Raw genomic sequence first — 15,610 nt, 5'->3', positions numbered from 1 at the left:
ACATGTAGAGCAATATGTCATATCTCAACCAATTGTCCAGAAAATGAAAATGAGGTATTAAACACTTTGATCCAACCCCGGATATTGAAGAAACAGTTTATTACCAAGATCTTATTCAGGTATACAGATTTGAGGATTATTGTCTCAGACGAAAGTATATATGAAGAAGAAGAAGTCTTGAGTCAGGGAGAATCTGATGGAACTGAATCGGAATCTGACTGAAGACGAGGTGTTTCGACACGAAACACATGAAGATTTGTTTGGGTTCTATAGCCAGACAACAATATCTCATAAGATGGTCAAAACGATCATGAGAGAAAATCCTAGTCTATAGAGATATCAAGGATTCTCTGCAGGACAAATAGAAAAGTTCTTAGGAAAGGCCTAAGAAACCGAAAGCATCATCTAATCTATAAAGTTTCTAGAAGGGAAATGGCAATCCCGATGGAACTTACAGGAAATAGAATGGATATGCAATTAATTCCTTCTGAAGAAATGAAGGGGGAATTACAAAAACTCAAGATAGAAGTAGCAAGGACTATGTTCTGGATTCATATCGGAGCAATCCAAATTATGATAATAGCTACTTTTAAAGAAGGAATTGTCACTCATTGATATTGCTATATGCGATAAAGAATGAGAAATCTACAAGAATCTTTACTGGGGACTATCTCAGGAAATCTCTGTGCAGAAAATATTATAGGAGTGATTTATCCGAGAATTGCCTACAACCTGGCAGATCGAGATTTCAACCGAGCCTTGACATTGCACCAAAAGTTCAAGGAAAAAAAGGCTGATGAAAGAAGGTAATAGACCATATTCTATTACCTATCAAATTTCATACGCTATCTATATAATACACATCATTCAGAGTTTTTTTTTTTTAAATAAAAATGAGTTTATTGAAATACCTGATATATTTGGAAAAGTGGCTCAAGAAATTTATCCAGAAAGAGTTGAGCTTTTTTTAATACAGGAAACAGATGTCCAAATACAAGACAAACCGATTCTACAAAGAAATTAAAGTCTTAGATTGGAATCACGAAGAGTATCTTTTCAGGAAGATAGAATTACAAGCTACAGATGGGGAAAAACACCTGTCCAAATAACCCAACAAGAGCCAAAAATCTTTTCTACCATAGGAAATCTTAGATGCCCAGAAGGGTGGAAAGAAGTAGAAATAGTATTTCATATTACAAAACAAAGGACTCAATTTCCTTGCAATACCATATATTATTTGGAACAACCTATGATAAGAACTTACCAAAGAATGATCAATATCGGAGAATTGGAAGTTTATATCAAAGGAATTCCAGGAAAAGAATCAGATCGACTGGTTTTTGGACTAGAGTTTCTCGAGGAACATAAACATTGGAAACGTCTAGAGTATGGAATGGAGTTTATGACAGATGATAAGATATGGAAAATCCAATGACCACAAGCTCATTCTCGATATACATTTCAGTAAGTATTTTGTACGAACAATTTAAGGCAAAATATTTTGATGCTTATATTGATTCAGGTGCTGGAATCTGTACAGCAAAAAGAGGAGTTTTTCCAAATATTTTGGAAGAAGAATTACCAAAGATTGCTGGAAGAGATTTTTCCAGAAGAATCTTAATTTTATGTGGGGATTAAGATGACAGAAATCGTAATTGGAGGTGCTGAAAAAACACCTTGGTACAGGGTAAAAACACCACCAATTTATTTTCATGATATAGAAGCTGACATTTTGCTAGGAAATAATTTTCTACAAATGTTCAAGTCCTATACTCAAGAAAATGAGATTAGACGGTTAGTGTTCACAACACCATGTGATCATAAAATCATACTCCAGCGATTAAGAGAAGCATTTTACAGAAAATTGCATATCCAATTTCGCAGTAAGCGTAGTGATGAAGGAAAACTTCTGAACCCAAAAATGAAGGATTCCAGACGGTTTGGAGAAACAATGCTCCAATTAAAAGCGGATAAAGAACTCCAATCAGAAGAAATAGAATGCATTAAAATAGCTCTACAAAAGAATGAGGTAGAGTTTGAATCTAAGGTATTATTGGAAAATGTCAAGAAAAGGATCAAAGAAAATTACAATAAAGATACTTTGGCATGGTGGAACAAAAATCAACTCAGAGCTTACCTTAAAATTAAGGAAGACAAAGAGTATGAATTTGTCTGTTGCAAACCTATCCCAATGAATATAATTGATCAAAGGGATATGCAGATTATAATCAAGGAACATTTGGACCTTGGTTTGATCAAAGCATGAATTTCACCATACAGTAGCCCAGGATTCCTGGTAAGAAATCATGGTGAAATAAAAAGGAATGTTGGAAACTTAATTTCGGTTGTTTAACAAACTAAGTATTTAATTTATTGGACTAACTGATCAAGTAACTTGAAGTAACTGAACTACACAAATCAACTAACAGTTGCCTAACTGAAGATTAATGCGCAGTTTATCGAAGGCAACTGAAACCAGCTGACCTGGACTTACGAAGACAACTGACTGATCAGTTGATATATTCAGTTTTGAGCTTACCAGCGATTGCTTATCAGCAGATCATTTAGCTGTACAAGTCAACAGTTGTCGAAAAGGACATTCAACCGACAACAGTACAAAGCAGACTGCAACTCATAGTGGAACGCCGCATTTCAGATTACAGTGTATGAATGTCAGAGGAATATTGATGTGGCAATTAACGGGTTTAAAGATTCAAATTATATTTAATGTTACCGTTGAAGAGAAGCCTATAAATATGTGAGAAGAGCAGTTGAGGAAATAATCGATCTATCTATTCTCTTAAGCTTGCTGTTACCCTGCTGAAATTATCGCTCTTACTCAAGAATCAAAAAGCTCACACTTATCATATATATTTGTAGCATTTGAGGCTAATTTTTGAGCTTATAAGCACAAACTGTTTTGTTGTTTATTTGATCTTCAACTAGATCAGTTGTGTTAAGTTCAGTCGAAGAACTGTGAGATATTTTGTAAATTAAGAGTTTCAGTTTTGGTAATGTTAAGTCCAAACTGAAGTGGGTCTGTACAAGTTTGGTATCGATCAAAGTCTTTTAGTGCGTATCTTATCATTGTGTAGAAGGGGTGATGTAGGAGTAATTAAGATCTCCGAACATCCATAAATCTTTGTGTGTTCTTCTTCAGTTATTTATTATATCTTTTATTCAGTTTATTTCCGCCTTAGTTTCAATTTGTCACAAAACTAACACTTCATTCGAAAAGATTCTAAAATCGTGAGTTTTATTCAGCCCCCCATTCTAAACACATCTCAACCAATCAACTGATCCTAACAAGTGGTATTAGAGCTGTTGAATCTTGTCTCAGAATACTCTTATTCACAAAACTTATCAATATGTCTTCCTTCAATAAAATACCAATGTTTTCCAGAGAATATTTTGACGACTGAAAAATTAGAATGTAGTCTCATTTAGCTGCACAAGATGACGACATGTGGTATGTCATTACTGAAGGTCCCATGAAGATCCTAAAAGCAAATACAGTAGTTGCCATTACTGATGGGGCACCTCATCGCATAGAAAAGCCCAGAGATGAATGGACAACTGAGGATAAGAGGAAAGTCAACCTAGATAATGTGGCTAAGTATATCTTATATAAAAAGCTGGATAAAGTCACTTTCAGCAAAATCAAGATGTGCAAAACTAACAAGAAGATATGAGAGAAATTGATCCAGCTGAGTGAAGAAAACGTGCAAACAAAAGAGAACAATCTATCAGTTGCTGTTCAGAAATTTGACAACATCAAGATGAAAGCTGGAGAATCCATGCACGAATATGATGAGAGGATCAGTGGTATTATCAATGAGTTGAATGCACTTGGAAAAGTGTATTCGAACAAAGAAGTGGCACTGAAGGTGGCCAGAGGTCTTCCCAAAGAATGGGATGTCAAGACCATGGCAATGAGAGAGTCAAAGGATCGTAACAAGGTCGAACTTCATGACTTGTTTGCTGATGTAAAGGCTTACGAGCCTGAACTACAAACCAGATAAGGAGAACCTTCTACTCCAGCTTCCACAACTGCTTTAACTTGTTTTCAGACTGGAACCAACTAGGTTCAGTTGACAAATCTGCTGATCAACTAAGCAATGATGCTATGCCATTGTTTGTCAAGAAATTTGGAAGGTTTATGAGGAAGAATCAAGGAAACTTCCAGAAGCAATATAAAAAAAATCAGTCAAAAAAAGAATCATATGCTTGCTACAACTGTGACAAATCTGGTCATTTCATAGCAGACTATCCTACGCCAAAGAATGACAGTAAAGGATCAACTGAAAAGGGAAAGAAACCCTATGAGCAGAAGAAGGACCAAAGATGACAAAAAATCATCCAAAAAGAAACAAGAAGGACCAAGTAACTACAATCATTGTAAAACTCTAATAGTACGAAACACCAGTGTGTTGACATAATTAATATATTACCTTTTGCATCGAATAGTGTTTTATGGATATATATTTTTCCACATCTCGTTTCCAAAGCATTTAACATCGAAGTTGTTTAAAAAATAAAATTAGAAAAAATTTCTTATAATATAGTATGTGACCCTAACCAGTATATTACATAATAATCATTGTTTTTACGACGATAGAAGATAAAAAAAAATATGTGTAGGCATTTACAACTGAATAAAATAACGATAACTGAATTCAACACAGAAACATGAATTCGAAAGTGTTGAGGATCGAAGTTGAGTTTAGAGGGGGGGTGAATAAACTCTAATCGTTTTTCTTTCTTTTCTGATGAGGTACTAAAATCCTGTTAGGGATAGTAGTTTATCTTGTGCGAATACTTTCACCTGATTACAATAAAACGTGCGGAAACAATCTGATGAAGTAGTTGAAAGACAATAAAACAGTAGGCAACAGTTGTTTATGGAAGTTCGAAGATAAACTCTTCTACGTCTCCCCTTCTCCTGTTTCCAGAAGGTATAACTAAAAGACTTTGGATATTACAGTACAACTCTTGTACACACCCACTTCAGAAGGACTAATACTTCGGCCTACTGAAACTCTTAGTTTCTCAACTCACAGAAATGCTAAACACAAAGTTCTGAAAAGACTCTTTTCAGATTACAAACTCTTCTAGATAAAGTGTCAGTGATGTAAAGATTGTGAAGAGTGTAAGAATCAGTAGCACAAGATGATCTTCAAAAGATCAGATATAAGCTAGGAAGCATGTGCTACTTTTCTTTGTGTTGAACTTTTTGTACTCAAGGAATTTCGAGATTTGTCTGATGAAAGATAATAGCTTTTGTTCCTTGAAAGATGATATTATGCGAAGTGTCGTGTCGTATAAGGATTTGATCCATGTATATATAAACGACTGAGTTCAACGTTCACAATCAGAGGATGTCTCCAGATAACTGATAAAATCGGCTTTATTACCAAAAGAAGTTCCTGCAGAAAATCTATAAAACAATCAGTCTTGTTTCATACTTAATTGGTTAACATGCATTAAATGACTCCGTATAGTATTTAATGCTGCAATTAATACTAGTACTAGGAACTCTTTAACGGTAACAATAAAGGTAGCAACGTTAGGAAACGTCCTCTACTGGTTTTGTATCCTCTACTGATTTTGTATTACTATCCTTTCTACTGGTTTAGTTTTATGAGACCAGTAGCTTCTGATAAGTTAGTCTACTGTTCTGGTCTGCTGGTTTTAGTTAATCATCGCCACAATAAAATTCATGTCTAACAATTTCCCCCTTTGTGGTGATGCCAAAACCTAAACAGTAGAAAGTTGATAAATAAAGCAGATAATCATTTAAACAAAAAGAGTAATGTCAATAAAGTATCAAAGAGAATGATCAATCAGTATCAATATCTCTGAAGATGACTTCTTCATTCTGAGGTTCTTGAAGTCTTCTGTTTGATGGTTCAGCTTCATCTTCAGGTTGTCTGGCTCCTTGTGTATCTCCTCTATCTTCCCTTTTTTTGGCATCAGCCGCAACTACATGGGCGAAGAGGTCATTCAGTCTTCCGGATATGTTTTGAATGCCATCGGTTAGCATCTCCAAGTACGGAGTTTGAGAAGAGATGCGATTATCCAATGAAGTGAGAGATATATTTTGAGAGTCAATCTTGGCATCCATAAGTTCCACGGAAGTAGAAAGTGATCGGAAGAGATCATCATGCTCAGTGATTCGGTTAAGTATATCAGTTTGAGTGAGCATGATGGTACCGTGAGTTCTTGATATAGCCTGTCTGAAAACGACGGTTTCAGCATACATCTTTTCCATGGTTTCCGCAGTGTTATAGATGTGTTTGCCCATTCGTTCTCTGAAAGATTGAGCACCACTGAATTCCGCAATGTTTTCGCAGGACATACGTTTCACTAAATCAGATATGTTGTTGAGTTCCCGTTGTAGAGACTCAATCTAAAATTCCAGGTTAAATGCATCTGATTCCGGAGAGGGAGTTCGCGCAAGCATGCGTTGTTTAATCTCAGAAATACGAGAGTTCGTCTCAGTCAGAACAGGATGAGAGATAGTCAACACAGTAGAAACAAGGTTAGCATCCATCAAGGTAGTAGAAGGACCAGGGTCTGCTGTGCGTTCTTCTGGAAGTGTAGAAACAGTAGGTTCAACAGCAACCAGTGGAAGAACAATTTCTTCAGCGGGAACGGCCAAGTCAGAGGCCAAAACATCTTCAGTTGGTGCAATAACAGCCTGTGAGACTGATGGTTCTTCAGTAGAAGGTGCGGAAGGCGGATCCAGAAGAATGTGCATTGCTGCTTGATGAGCAGCAGAAAAAATCTCTAAATTTGGCAATAAAGAGGAGGCATCTGGTTCTGCTATGTGTTGAACTGGGGTCGGAGAAGCAGAAGGTGAAAATGAAGTAGCCGGTGCGACTTCCAGAGGAGTAGAAATTGTAGGAACAATCGACTCAATGACTTCTTCAACCGAAGCCAGTTCATGTACAGATAGTAGCGATGAGGACTGAATGGGCCTTGTCGGAGATGCAGGAGTACTGAGAGCAGAAGCCTTTGGGGAGGCTGTGGTCCTTTCCTCAACTGTCTGATTCTGATGAAAGTCTGGAACAAGGCCAATGTGATAAACAGTAGACTCGCCAAAGCCTTGTTCTTGAGCAAGAAGTTGCTCACGCATCTGTTTGAACTTGTCAGATAGAATCACAATAACATTTTGATCCTGAACAGCAGTAGGAACACTAGTATCAAAATTCGATTCAAGAACTTTCAGAACTGATTCTAGCTTCTGACATTTCAGCTGCTCGAGGATGAAACTCCTTCTGCGCAAGGCCTCGATAACATTTTCCATTTTTGCAAGCTGAAAAATTTTCTTCTCTGCAATCATCATTTTGGCATAGTTCCCTTTAGTCTTAAAGTAAGCAAAAGAATGAAAAGACGAACTGAGTGCCATTCATCAAAAAAATTCATATCATCATTTGCAGAGGTTTCAATTTCTGCTAGATGAAGATCAACGCCGGTGGTTACAGTTGTTTTGTGTCCAAAAATTGGTGGTTCTTCGACCATTTTTCTTTGCCTTTATCAGATGAAGAAATAGGCATGATAGGTCGGAAAGCAGAGGACCCACTAGTTCATTCTCGAATCACTATTCCAGATGATGGCTTGAAAGCAGAAGCAGTAGACGGTGCTGGAATAGATGCAGTAGCTTGTGCAGTCGCAGAAGTAATGGGTCGAATATAAGGAACCACTTCTGGAAATACCTGTCTGATAGGTATTTTCTCAATCTCAGACAGTGCTGCTGTCTTCTTGATTTTGAGAAAGGTGCGAGGTTTCTTCTTGGCTGGGGTTGGCACTGGTGGTTGAACAGCAGCAGCAAACTCTTCTGATGCTGTTTTGTCCGAGTCAGTCGAAATGATCACTCTTTTCCTCTTAATTGTCTTTTGAGGTTTTGGAACCTCAGAAGCAGTTTCTCCAATTTCCTTTTTCAAGGCAACAAACTCCGCCATGGTTGGCTTAGGCCTTAAAGCAAGTACGTTCGCAGAATCAATCATGGTTACTGAAACAACATCCTGATCACTGGTTGAGGCGAAACCAGCATCCTTGAGCATTGCGCTGATTTGAACAGCGAATCCAGAACTTTTCCTGACAACCATATCCTTCATAATTCGAAAGAGAAAATGACTCCAGTCCACTTTGGTTCCCTAAGTGATGGCAATCATCACTTGAACCTTCTCCTTCGTCAACTTGTCGAAGGTGCCAGATTTGATCAAAATAGCTTTTGCCACAATATCGGCCAGAATTTGATATTCCATTTTGAGTAATTTCTTGTGACAAGAGGGAGACACTTCTTCTCCAGAGGCTGAGAATGAGCTAAGCGCAACAGACATATCTGTTCTGGAAATATCAGATAGTTCAGAAATACCTGAGAGTGGAAGAAAGAAGGTCGCTCCTAGAAGTGAGGCATCAATAGAGATAGATGCATCTCCTTGAGAGTGAACAATCTTTCCTTCAAGTACTGACGCTTTAGCGTAAAAATCCAGGAGAGCATTTTTGTAAATTACGGCGGGTGCTTCCAGGAATTTTCTGAGTCCCGATTTCTCAATGTCTTGAAACATTTTAACGAGATTCTCTTCCTTGATGTTGAGAACAGAGGCAAAATTGACTTGATAAGCGTTAAGAGTGTATGCTCCAGCCATTTCTGAATAAGGATAGAAGCAGATATAATTTGCAGTAGTTAGTGATGATAGAGAGAAATCAATAGCTGAATAATCGATAGTTATGAAACAGTGAAGGTGAAAAGGTGAAGTTGAGAAAAATATACAGCCGTCAAATAAACATAAAGACACGTGTCAGTATGTTTTTTGTTGAGTGTTTGAAAATTTTTGCAGAAACTGTCATATATACGAATGATTTTGAAAATTTGAAAAAGGCGGGCTGTCCAGACGGTTACTAAAGAAATCAGAAGAGGATTTGTCGTTTTATGATAACGTCTTCTAGAAGTTTCATGGTGCTGAAATATTTGAGCACTTTGACAAAAACCAGCAGACTTGTAGTTTTATCGAAAAGACAAACATTCTATCTGTTTTCTGAAAAGGTGTCAAACTCTTAGTCTGACTAAAATACTGTTCTCCCTCGGTAAATGCAACTAATAAGTGGTCATAATTGCGACAAGTGACTCTTGGCCATCTTTCAATCTGAACCGTCGAAATGAACAGTCGCAAGGGTCTTTGTTTCTTCTATAAATACCTGCACAGCTGGAACGAGATAAAACATACACAATCTAAAATGAAAACTCCATATAAAAGAAAGTTAAAGTTTGATCCAGGAGTCGAAGCAAAAATGTTCAGAGAGAATTTTGAGGATATCATTATTTACGTAATGATCCTTGAAACACACTCCTGGAGATGTAGTTTCCACAGTCAAGCAAGTCTGTTGCTTCGATTGAGTTTGAAATGTAGCATCGATTCCTTCCAGAAGCATGCTAATGCAATAAGAGAGTGCTGGTGGATTGATGATGCTGAAATCATCTATGATGCCCTGTAAGGCATCTAAAAATACATTAGTGCTGACAAGACCCAAGCTTGCTAGATTCTTTCTAGGCCTTGAGCTTGCTGGAGTCTCTTGTTCATGTTGGAGTACTTTGCAAGCAAATAGCAGACAGCTAATATTACTGAAGACAAAAGCTAAAAGTAACGCTACTGGTTAAATAGAATTTGTAGATCTACTGTTTTTACTTTTGCATCGTGTAATGTACTGAAATGGTTTCTAATAAAGTTCCAGTTTACGTATCTGACTTTTCCTTCTGTTTTTCTGCAAATACTACTGTTAGTTCAATACGATAAATAAACGAGTAAAAATAAAATTTAACCAAGATAACAGAAAATAATCAAGTTAGATCTATCAAACCAAGAGAATTAGGAAAGTAAGAAAACTTATTTTCTGGTAAGGGTTTTGTGAAGATATCTGTTGTTTGTTGATCAGTAGAAACGTATTCCAGACGAATGTTCTTCTTCTGCACATGATCTCTAATAAAGTGATGTCTGATGTCAATGTGCTTCGTTCTGGAAGGAAGTACTGGATTTTGTGTGATTGCAATTGCACTGGTATTATCACAGAATATAGGATGATTCGGAGGCTTGAATCCCATAGTCTCTTAATTGTTGCTGAATCCACAATATCTGAGAGCAGCAGCTTCCAGCAGCCAGATATTCTGCTTCAGCAGTAGATGTGGCTATGGAAGTCTGCTTCTTGCTAAACCAGGATATCAGCCTATCACCAAGAAATTGACAAAAACCACTCGTGCTTTTTCGGTCTAGTTTGCAACCTGCATAATCAGCATCTTAATATCCAATAAGATTGAGTGATGAATCATTGGGATACCATAAGCCGACATTTTGAGTTCCTTTCAAGTACTTCAAAATACGTTTAGCAGCAATATAATGAGATTGTTTGGGGTTAGATTGAAATCTAGCACAAATACAAACAGCAAACATGATATCTGGTCTACTGGCAGTTAGATATATTAATGAACCAATAAGACCGCGATACTGAGTTACCTCTACTGGAATACCACTTTCATCTTTATCAAGTTTAATAGATGAGCTCATTGGAGTAGAAGCAGCAGAGCATGCTTCCATTCCGAACTTTTTCAGAAGCTCCTTGGTGTACTTGGCTTGATTTATAAAGATTCCAGTTTCTGATTGCTTAATCTGTAATCTTAGGAAGAATGTTAATTCTCCCATCATACTCATTTCGAATTTATCCTGCATCAATTTTCCAAACTTTGCACATAATTTGGGGTTAGTTGACCCAAAAATGATATCATCTACATAGATTTGTACTAAAAAAATATGCTTATTCTTGACTAAAGTAAACAGAGTTTTATCTACTGCTCCAATGGTAAAATCATGATCAATAAGAAACTGTGATAGAGTGTCATACCATGCTCTAGGTGCCTGTTTTAGACCATATAAAAGCTTTGTGTAATTTAAATACATGATGAGGTGAGAAATGATCGATAAAACCTGGAGGTTGTTCGACGTAGACTTCTTCTTGTAAGAGACCATTCAGAAAAACACTTTTCACATCAATTTGATATACTTTGAAATTCTTGAAAGCAGCAAAGGCTAAGAATATTCTGATTGCTTCGAGCCTTGCTATTGGTGCGTAGGTCTCATCAAAGTCTATTCCTTCTTCCTGTCTGAAACCTTGAGCAACCAATCTTGCTTTATTTCTCACCACTGTGCCTTCTTCATTGAGTTTGTTTCTAAATACCCACCGAGTTCCAATGACAGCTTGGTGAGATGGTCTAGGTACTAGAAACCAAACTTCATTTCGTTTGAATTGATTCAGCTCTTCTTGCATGGCTTCAATCCAACTAGGATCCAGAAGAGCTTCTTCAATTTTCTTTGGTTCGTCCTGAGATATAAAAGCAGCATGCATGTATTCATTAAGCATTTGCCTTCTGGTTCTCAAAGGCGCTGCTGGATTACCAATAACTAATGATGGAGGATGAGATTTTCTCCAGATAAAAGGATATCTTCCTGATTTGATATGTTGAGATTGTTCTCGATGGAACCAGTAGTGGGTTCCTGAGTGTCTTCTACTGGTATTGGTAGATTCCACAGTCTGTACTTCTGGTTCCACTAATGGAATGTTTGGTTCTGGATTTTGAAGATCCTTGATGTTTGCTTCTACATCATCTTCACTGTCAATTTCCAAGTGAATCCTGTCTAGCCTGTTACTTAAATCAGATATGTTAGATATTTCAGGAGCACTGATGTCTTCATCGAAGACAACATGAATCGATTCTTCAACATTAAGAGTTCTATTGTTGAAGATTCTAAAAGCTTTGCTTACAGCAGAGTAACCAAGAAATAGTCCAGCATCTGATTTAGAGTCAAATGCAGTTAAATGATTTTTGCTATTATTTAGCACAAAGCATTTGCAACCAAACACATGAAAATAAGATACGTTAGGCTTCTTTCCCTTCCATATTTCATAAGGGGTCTGATTGTGCCTTTTGTTGACCATAGATCTGTTTTGCGTGTAACAAGCAGTATTGATAGCTTCAGCCCAGAAGCGCTGAGAGATGTCTGCATCTGCTAGCATTGTTCTAGCAGCTTTTTTTAGAGTTCTATTTCTCCTCTCAGCTGCTCCGTTTTGTTGAGGTGTTCAGGCAGCTGAATATTCATGATGAATCCCCTGTTCATTCAAATATAACTCAAGATACTTGTTAGTGAACTCAGTACCCCGATCACTTCTGATTTTAATGATGATAGTAGATTTTTCATTTTGAATTCTTTTCAGAAGCTTGATCAAGAGGCTACTGGTTTGATCTTTTCCTGCGAGAAATATTACCCAAGTGAATCTAGAAAAATCATCAATAACAACAAGAGTATATTTCATTCCCCCTAAGCTCATGATGGGGATTGGACGAAAAAGATCCATGTGCAGTAGTTCCAGATATCTTGAAGTTGATTTGCTATCTTTGTTCTTGAAACTGGATCTTATCTGTTTCCCAAGCTGACAAGCAGAACAAACATGATTTTTAACAAAGTTAATATCAGGTAATCCATCAACTATATTCTGCTTCTTGAGATAATTGATTGACTTGAAATTCAGATGATTCAATTTCTTGTGCCATAGCCAGTGTTTATTGCTAAGAGAAGCAACCAAGCATGTAGTAGTATTGACATGATTTTAGTTCCAAGACACTCTGTAAGTATTGCCTTCTCTTTTTCCGGTTAACACAGTAGTTTCAGCAGAATCTCTAACTATACATGAATGCTTCTGAAAAGCTACAGAATAACCATTATCACATAGTTGACTGATGCTGATTAGATTGTAACAAAGATTGTCAACTAATAACACATCATTGATAGTTATGTTACCATGGATAATCTTACCCTTACCCATGGTTTTACCTTTTGAGTTGTCTCCAAACGTTATCTTTGGTCCAGTACAACTCACTATCTCGGAAAGTAGGTTTTTCTGTCCAGTCATGTGTCTGGAGCATCCACTGTCCAGATACCATGTAGAGTTACTGACTTCTGCTTTCTTCTGTTGTTCCTGCATACACAAATTTTAGTATCTGGTACCCAAATCTATTTGGGTTCAAGCCTTATCAGTCCTTTGGGGACCCACATTTGTACAATTCTTGGTGACCTTGTACTTCGGGTATCCAAAGATGTGTGTGCAATAGAGGGTCTGTTATTTCTAACAGTATGCATATTAAAATGTTGTTCCTCCCTTCTGTTTCTATTTTCCAGTCTGTATCTCTTCTGAACAGGTTTAGAGTTGTAGTACTGGTGGTTTTTAACCTTCATAGGATGTTGTCTTCCAGAGTTGAATTCTTTTCTGAATCTTGAACTCTGGTCAACTTTTTCCTTAGGTTTAACGTAACCCAGACCATAGTGCATTCTTCTGTTCATCTGATTTACATTCCTTTCAACTGAAGCAGTAGGTACCTCTGGTTCCTGTACCACACTGGATTTCACAAAGTGAATGTATTTCCCTTTGCACATATCCAGTGTTGGCTTAGTATTAGTTTCAGAAGTGCCTTCATTATTACAAAAACCGACACCCACTTCTATCTCCTGATTGTTTTTGTAATTCTTGCATCTTTTCCAATGAAACAGAAGACTTGTTCCAAGCATTTACCAGTAGCGACAACTTCTGGTTTTCAGAAAGCACCTTCTGGTAATCTGCTTTGGCTTTTTTCATTCTCAGTTATTAATTTACTCATCTTAACTTGTAAATCATTACAGCTGTCTACTTGCAAGAAAGTTAACTTACTGTTCTGATTCTTTAAGTTTTGATTTTCGATCTTAACTTCTTCAAATGATTGAGAAAGTCTGGAATACTCTTTTACCATGTCATGTAGTGTATCAATCAAATCATTTCGTGTAAATTCATTGGAGTCAAAATCAAATACTTATTCAAATGTCGAGGTTGAGTCATTATCTGCCATGAGACATTTGACTTCTTCTGCATCACTATCACTGGAATGACTTTCTGAGTCAGATGACTCAGAACTAGAGTCCGCCCATTTGGATTTGCTTTCTTCGGCAATCATTACTTTTCGATATCTTCTGGTCTTTTTGTCATTTCTCTTGTGATCCTTTCTCTTTTGGTCATCCTTCTTTGGTTTAGGACAATCAGCAATGAAGTGACCTATCTTTCCATAGTTAAAGCATCCCATATCACCAGATGGTGAATCTTTCTTGAAGTTGCGATTGGGACCCTGATAAGTTCGATGGTTCTTCTTCATGAACCTGGAGAATTTCTTTACAAATAAGGACATAGCATCACTACTGATTTGTTCAGCAGTCTTCTCCCATGTATTGTCAATGATCACAGTAGGTAATGCCTGAGGTGCAACTGCAGCAGCAGTAGAAGAGGTAGTGGCAGTAGCAGTGAAAGCAGTAGCAGTAGCACCAAGAGCCTTGGTAGGTAGACTTGAAGGCTCTTCTCCACTTCTTACTTCCAATTCGAACTCGTAAGCTTTCAGATCTGCAAATAAGTCGTGCAGTTCCAATTTGTTTAAATCTTTGGACACTCTCATAGCCATTGTTTTAACATCTCATTCTCTGGGTAAGGCTCTCATCACCTTGAGGGCTATCTCTCTGTTGCTATGCTCTTTACCCAGAGCTGTTAGCTCATTAACCAGGCTACTGAATCTTTCGTCAAACTCGTTTAGAGTTTCACCAGCTCTCATTTTTAGATTTTCGAACTTCTGCATTGCTACAGACAGTTTTTTTTTTTCGTTTGCTCTTTAACTTCACATATCTGGATGAGCTTCTCCCAAATATCCTTTACAGTAGAACACATTTTGATCTTGCTAAAGGTGTTCTTGTCGAGAGTTTTATACAGTATATCCTTCGCCACATTATCAAGGTTGGCCTTCTTCTTATCTTCACTGGTCCATTCACTTCTTGATTTTTCAACCATATGTGGTGCACCTTCAGTAACAGCAACAGCTGCATTAGGCTTTAATATTTTCAGTGGACCATCTGTGATGACATACCACATGTCATCATCTTGTGGTGCTAGATGAGCTTACATTCTGATCTTCCAGTCATCGAAATCTTCCTTAGAGAACATAGGGATCTTGCTGAAGTGTGCCATTTGTTGTAGTTTTTCACGAACAAGAATAACCTGCTCTGATACCAAACTGAAACGTCTACCGTTTTAAAAGTGCGGAAATTTTTTTTTTTTTACTCGCTCGTAATTACAAAATAAATTTAAAATAATTGTATTTATTTGCCAATAAGAATGACGCAGTTTAAAAATAACTAACGTCATCCAAAATCAACGTAAACATAAACGTATAAAAATCGTAATTTCATCAATATATAAAAATGTGTAACTCCTCTCAAAACACGTGAATCAATATGCGGAAAAATAATGGTCCTCGGGTCGTGTCATCGCACATCCCGCCTGCCTACTCAGTCTTCGGCACCTCCGATCCCTTGATCAAAATGACACCTGCATCACACACGCCTAGTGAGTCTAAAGACTCAACACACATGTACCAGTAATAACAAGTACACATACGTAGCACACAGCAGTGAAAAATAACATAATCAACATACATTTCATGAGCTTAAAAACATGAACATAAGCGTGTCGTGTAAAATCGTAACTTGTC

Source organism: Primulina eburnea, chromosome 2 (assembly GCF_022965805.1).
Source record: "Primulina eburnea isolate SZY01 chromosome 2, ASM2296580v1, whole genome shotgun sequence".
In the NCBI taxonomy this organism is placed as follows: Eukaryota; Viridiplantae; Streptophyta; class Magnoliopsida; order Lamiales; family Gesneriaceae; genus Primulina; species Primulina eburnea.
Note: the sequence above shows the minus strand (reverse complement) of the source record.